This window comes from Elgaria multicarinata, chromosome 9 (assembly GCF_023053635.1).
Source record: "Elgaria multicarinata webbii isolate HBS135686 ecotype San Diego chromosome 9, rElgMul1.1.pri, whole genome shotgun sequence".
NCBI lineage: Eukaryota > Metazoa > Chordata > Lepidosauria > Squamata > Anguidae > Elgaria > Elgaria multicarinata.
In genome coordinates this window covers 18,501,904-18,507,903 of record NC_086179.1, presented here as the reverse complement: position 1 = coordinate 18,507,903, position 6,000 = coordinate 18,501,904, and the positions used below count along the sequence as shown (strand labels likewise).

Genomic DNA, 6,000 nt, shown 5'->3' with positions numbered 1-6,000 from the left:
TTCCGGATACAGAGGCAAGAAAAGAGTGATCTGTATGAGGATCTCCAGGGGATGGAGTGTACAGGTAGTGGGCAATTTGGCAGTGGGGGGGGGGGGGCGGTGGACACTCTTGGGGGCGGTGCATGAACCTTCTGGCCTGCAGATTGTGCATGCCTGATCTAATATTGCCTTCTTTGACAGACAGCGGTCTTTCAGTGTCTCAGGCAGAGAGAGATATTTTTCATCACTCGACAACTGATCTTCTAAACTGGAGATGTCAGGGATTGAAATGGGGAACCGTCTTTGTGCAAAGCGTGTCCTCTGAGCTATGACCAAAGGAGCGTGAGATGAATTGTCTGAGACCTAGATGGATGGATAGATAGATAGCGCCTTAACAAAATACTTAGAAAGTTACAATTCAACAGATCAGTTTCCTAAAAATTCTATATGCAGTGAGAATTAAAAAAGCAGTTTAGTTGCATTTTGCAAAAATCTTTTAACAGTTGCACATGCAAATGGAAATGCTTTGTTCCCGATGTAAAATGCTTTCAAAGTCTGCTAACTCATCTTTTGCACTCTCCCCTCCACTTTCCTTTCCCAGCAGATTCAAAACTGATAAAGGAAATACTTTTAAAACATCTGGTATTCATTCCCAAAATACAGTGTCACTGTATTTTGTTTGCAGCAAATGCCTTGCTTTTAATTTTATCCCCCCCCCCCCCAACCCTCCATCCTCTTCAAAATGAAGGCATCGGTAAATATGTGGACTAAGTCTCTCCCCCATCCTAGTTTTCCAATATATTTCTTTCTTTTTTATATAAAAAACCCTCCATTTGTGTTCAACAAGAGAGCCTCTTTCTCTAAGATTAACATTTCTTATGATTGTTCCTGACAGAGGATTTACTTTCAGAGGCCCTGCTAAGGATAACCAAAAAAGGGCATGGAGCAAGACAGTTTTGGCAGCTTGTGCGAATTTTCGGAGGTTTTTAGGTCTTGGTTTTCTTATGAGTGGCTTCCTGAGCGTGCCTAGGGAATGACAGGCATCCCTTCAGGCTGCCTGACCCCACCTTTGGCTGCAGCCTAGCCATTGGCTGCTTATTAGAATAAATTGAGGACAATGCATACCACTGGCTGCCAATTTTAAACATAAGGGATATGTATTCACTTAGCACTGACTTTTGGGAGGGGCCAAGGAGCGAGTGTAGTTCTATGGACTAGGCTTGTGGGGCTTAGACCGTCTGGGAGCCTCTTGTGCAGTGCTCCTGCTTCCACAGGCAGTTCGTCCTTACCTGTACCTGTTGGAAAACGGTTTCCGCTGCTGAGGTAAGGGCTTTAATGCATAATTGTCCTAATCAAGAGGGCAGTGATGTGTGGCTTTAACTCTTTTTTTCACGTGCACTGTGGATAGTTTGCAGAGGAGTTTTTATTATAATTATTATTACACCAACTGTAGAGGTATTGCTAAGCATGCCTGCAACTTTCTACTGATGTTAGTTTCAGAATCGGTTGTTTCCTGGAGATAGTTTTTTTTATAGTATATACAATGTATATACTTGCATAGATCGAAGATCTCACGTGCAGAATACTCTCTCTTTTTCTCTTTCTATTATTTGTCTACCCATCTATTATTCATGGAGAGATAGTTAACTGTCCTACTAAATGCGGCAATTGTCAATTCTGGTGCCACATGCATTTTCTATAGTATAATTAATATCTTCATGTTTTCCTTTCTGAAAGTGTGTATGTGTTTAAATTTGAGGATGAAAGGCTGTGCAATTCAAAATTGTGTGTGTGTCCCAGTCTTTTGGGAGGAGGGGGTTGTGTGTGGGGGAGTCCAAGCCTGGGGCTCCAAGAACTTAATAGCGAGGGTAAAGCAAGTAACAGAGATCTGGCAAAGCTCTGGTTAATGTTCTGGATTGGATATGTTACTGAAACAGATGTCTCGTCCCGGCTGTCTTTCATAAAGAAGAAGCTTTGTTGACAGTAGACTCCATCCGTTTTTAGTTTTTAGCCTTCCACATGTAATGCTGCCTTTTGCCAGGATGTTTCTTATGAGGGGAGCCTTTCCGGTTAACAGAAGAAACTGTTCATGGGTGGGACAGGCAGATAATAAAGTCTGCATGTGAGTGAGCCAGACCATCGTTCCAGAACGATAGGAAGCAGACCTCTTATATTTAGAGCATTCCTGACATGCTCAGATGACTTTGCAAGGGAAAGGCAATGGTATCTTGCACAACACAGAATTTGTCCAAGCCAGTAATGACGGGAGCAAAAAGAAAGACCAGCAGTGGAAACGTTTAAGGGGGGGGGGGAAGCATATCCTTCACCAAACCCAAGGATAATGCAAGGAGCATTTGCTCACAATTTATTTGTTGAGCAAAATGCTTTTTTGGAGTAGTTGTTTCCTTCTTGCTATTTGACTCTGCCTATCTTTTATTTTCATTCATTGTGGTTTCTTTTCTTCGTTGAAAGAGAGCTATATAGGGAAAACCTATCTCAAAAACAATACGGACAAGTCAGCAGGAACTTTGCCTGAGCAAATACCCTTTGTAAGCAGAGGTTCCTAGCAGATTATATAGGATGTGCTTTTTTATATAAAACTGATGTACATATTAATAATTGTTAACGTGTACTGTGTAAATGAGATACGTTTGGCCACGTTGTATCACTCAGGTACACTAATCTCTTAGACACCTCTCTATCACGAACTCAGGTTTGTTGCCATGTAATGCATAGATCAACTCTGAGGTGCACCTTTACAAATGTAATGTGTGAATGCATCAAGCACATCTATCATATGGGAGGGACCCTGTGATTGCTTGCAACTCCCTGCCAAGCATACACTCAGTGGTTAATCTGGATTTGCCTTTTTACAATGTGTGGAACTGCCCAAAAAAACAATGGATGAGACTTAAATATCAATAAAATAGCAATGTAATAGATAGAGACTTGCAACCAGCAGCATGTCTGCTTTAGAGGAATTGCTACAGCATGCAGACGATTAAGCAATGCTTCTCTTAAATCTTAATTCATTTCAATGGGGCTTAAAAGGAAGCAATGCAGTCCAAAGTTCTGCTCCAACACAGTAATTAGTGACACTCCCAAACTCTGACAATATGATAGATTGGAACACATTAACACTGATGCACTGTCTGTATCTAGCTTATTTATGTACATACAGAGTGCATATGTAACTCTTCTGAACACGGGGGTCTTTTGGAAGTTGAAACGGCATCATTTAGTTGATTTTGCACTGGATCCAATTTGCAAGGGAAGCTTGCTTCAGAAGATGGTTTCAGGAAAAGACTGACTTAATTGTAATTTGAAAAACACACCAGGAGGTGGGAGGAATCGAATGCTTGTGAAGTGTGGCCCTTATTCAAGCACGAGAGTTTTGTTTCCAAAGCGGGGGGAAGCATTTGCTGATTTCTTCAGGCGGCTGTTATAAAAATAGTCTTGTTCAGCAAGAATTAGGGCCAAAGTAGATGTGATGTGAGAGATCTGTTATTAGGATCCTCTGTGTGTGTGTTTAAGTTAATAGTACGCATAAGAGAGGGGAGCTGATTTGGATCAGAGCCATAGTGCTGGGAGAGGAGGGGTTAACTTTTGTCCAGCCACTTTTTCAGATTTCAATCCCCTCCAAACTCTTAGCCTATATGTTTCTCCCCTGTGTGGCAAATAGTAGCTTCATGGGAGGGGGGGGGGGGGGATGTCATCAGCTGCCAGGACTGGTACTGGGAGCCTTTGGTTTTTGTGTAGCTGCCCCTTGTGGTGAACAGTCAGAACTGCAGAATGGGACATTTTGACAGTGAATTGCAGGCTTTGGACTGGCCCCGCCCACCCCAGCTGGCCATTGGGCGATCCTAGGTAGGAAGAGCTATAAAGGGCTCTTCCTATTTTGCCCAAGCAACAATGATTTTCTGACTCTGGTGCATTTCTGTGCGTACCTTGTGCTTCAACTCCCTGGCTCGATTCCTGATTTATCTCTGAAAGCCTGCCCATGGCTTAGCCTTGACAAGGGGTGCTTTTAATTTGGAAAATGGCATGCGGGGGTGGGGGCAGGGGGAGGAAGGGGCTAACCCCTCCTCACCCAACACTGTAATCCCAATCTCAGTTGCACTCCCTCCAACCTTGCAACTGCTATTAACTGTCTCCCCCGCCAAAAATGAGATTCACAGGTCTGTTGCACCATATGTAGTTGTGCCTTCAGTGTAAATCCATGCAAGCTTGTTCCTGATATTTCAACACGTCAGGAAGTGAGGATGTGTGTGTGAGTGCAGTGAAGTGCAGGGGCAGCCCTACCATAAGGCAGGATGAGGCAGTCACCTCTGGCAGTAGATGCTGGGAGGCAGCGGAAAGGTATTTAGGAAGAGACCTGTGGGCCTATCAGCCTACCCTGTCCCTCCCTAAACTAGCCTGCTGCCTTCAAATTCAATGGAGAATGTTGTCCTGGTGTTAAAGTTGAAGACAGATTCATCTGCCAGTCCAGTCAGCATTTGTACACAGAATGGGAGGGGGTGCCATCTTTTCCTTTGTCTCAGGCAGCAAAACGTCTTGGGTTGGCCTTGGTAAGGTGTGCTGTATCCTTGAACACAGGAATGGTTTATCCAAGGAGGATTCTGTGGTCGGGCCAGCCCAGATTCTGTGGTGTGATTGTATCAGTTACTGCAAGGCCTGGGTTCTCCTAGCCCACCTTGCACATCTGCACATAGAAAATATCATGGCCAATTGCTTATGAACTTTATGAGATTGTTCTTGAGTGCAGGGATAAACTGGAGTGAATTCTTTGCATGGCCTAGAAGACATGGGCTGCTGTTCTCTTGGATGTTCTGAGATAGGTTGGGCAGGTGGTGATGTATGACATTGTGCTCTGGGCAATGTAGCCTGCAGAATAAATAATCAATTTAATCATCTCTTTAAGCTGGCCTGGACCTGGTTTGGGGCTATATGTGGAGGCTGCTTAGGAGCCCTATGTGCAGCCTTCTTCTTTCCCTAAGAGGTTCAAGATGCAAATAAACACCTTTAGAAACAAATGTTTCAGACAGGACTAACTGCTTTATTGTTCTTTGACAACTGTAGAATGGAAATGAATCAACTTTGTTTGGTGTGTTTTGCAAACTTATAATCACCAGCGTAGAGAACGATATAACTGTCTAGAGGTTTGCCTGTTCTGTTATCTCTCATTATGAAGAAACCTGAATTGGGGGAAGCCAAGAAGCTGGGGTGTGAGTGGGCAGGAAAAGGAGGTGATGTATGTCTACAGTATCTGTTTCAAAAACATTCTGCAGCATTTTCTAACCTTGGAGACTTGCAAAAGGAAGACATAGTCCATCTACTGAAATTGATTATAAAAAAAACCTTGATTGGGCCATCATTTTGTAAATGTTTTGTGTATTTCACAAGTGCAGCTCAGTGATCCTTAACGCCATCCTGGCAACATTAGATTGTGAATAAACCTATTTTAGGATCAGGCTGTTTATGTGAAAGAAAGTTAAACGATTCCAGTTGTTTTATAACAATTACATGTATGTATTTCATTAGATATTGTGGAGCTTGTTTGAAACTCTTCAGAAGAGAATGAAACACAGTTTAGTCATTATTATGACATGGCCTCAGCAACCATGTTTCATCCAGAAAGGTCACATTTAAACTGATCTCCAAATGTCTTTGTGTCAAATTTTAACATTGGGTTAAAATGCTCATGGCAAATTAATTTCTTTGAGGCCAGAATGGGCAACTTGTGGCCCTTCAGAGGTTGTATTCTATAACTCCTGTAATCCCTCACCATTGGTCATGCTGGCTAGGGCTGTTGGGAATTGTAGTCCTCTTTTGAGGCAAGTGATGGCTAAGAATCCTGGCTGTATGCAAAGCTGGGCTTACCGGCATGTTCTCTAAATAGATCCCATTGCTATGAAGATGTTCAAGTATAGACTTTCTGTCAGAAAGCGCAACTACAAAGAGAAAATCCAAGAGAATGAATGGTGAAAGTACTTAGTTTCTACACTAAATGATGCAGCCTGA

At 42.8% G+C, this 6,000-nt stretch overlaps 1 protein-coding gene across 5 annotated transcripts in view; it reads left to right on the top strand.

Annotated features, from left to right (window-relative positions):
• The first annotated feature begins 1,001 nt into the window (after positions 1-1,001).
• Positions 1,002-6,000, top strand: part of CALD1 (caldesmon 1) — a 240,770-nt gene continuing 235,771 nt past the window's right edge. For all 5 annotated transcript variants that reach the window (XM_063134845.1, XM_063134844.1, XM_063134843.1 and 2 more), the window contains exon 1: positions 1,002-1,302. The gene's annotated coding sequence lies outside the window, so the exon portion shown is untranslated. The remainder of the gene's footprint in view (positions 1,303-6,000) is intronic.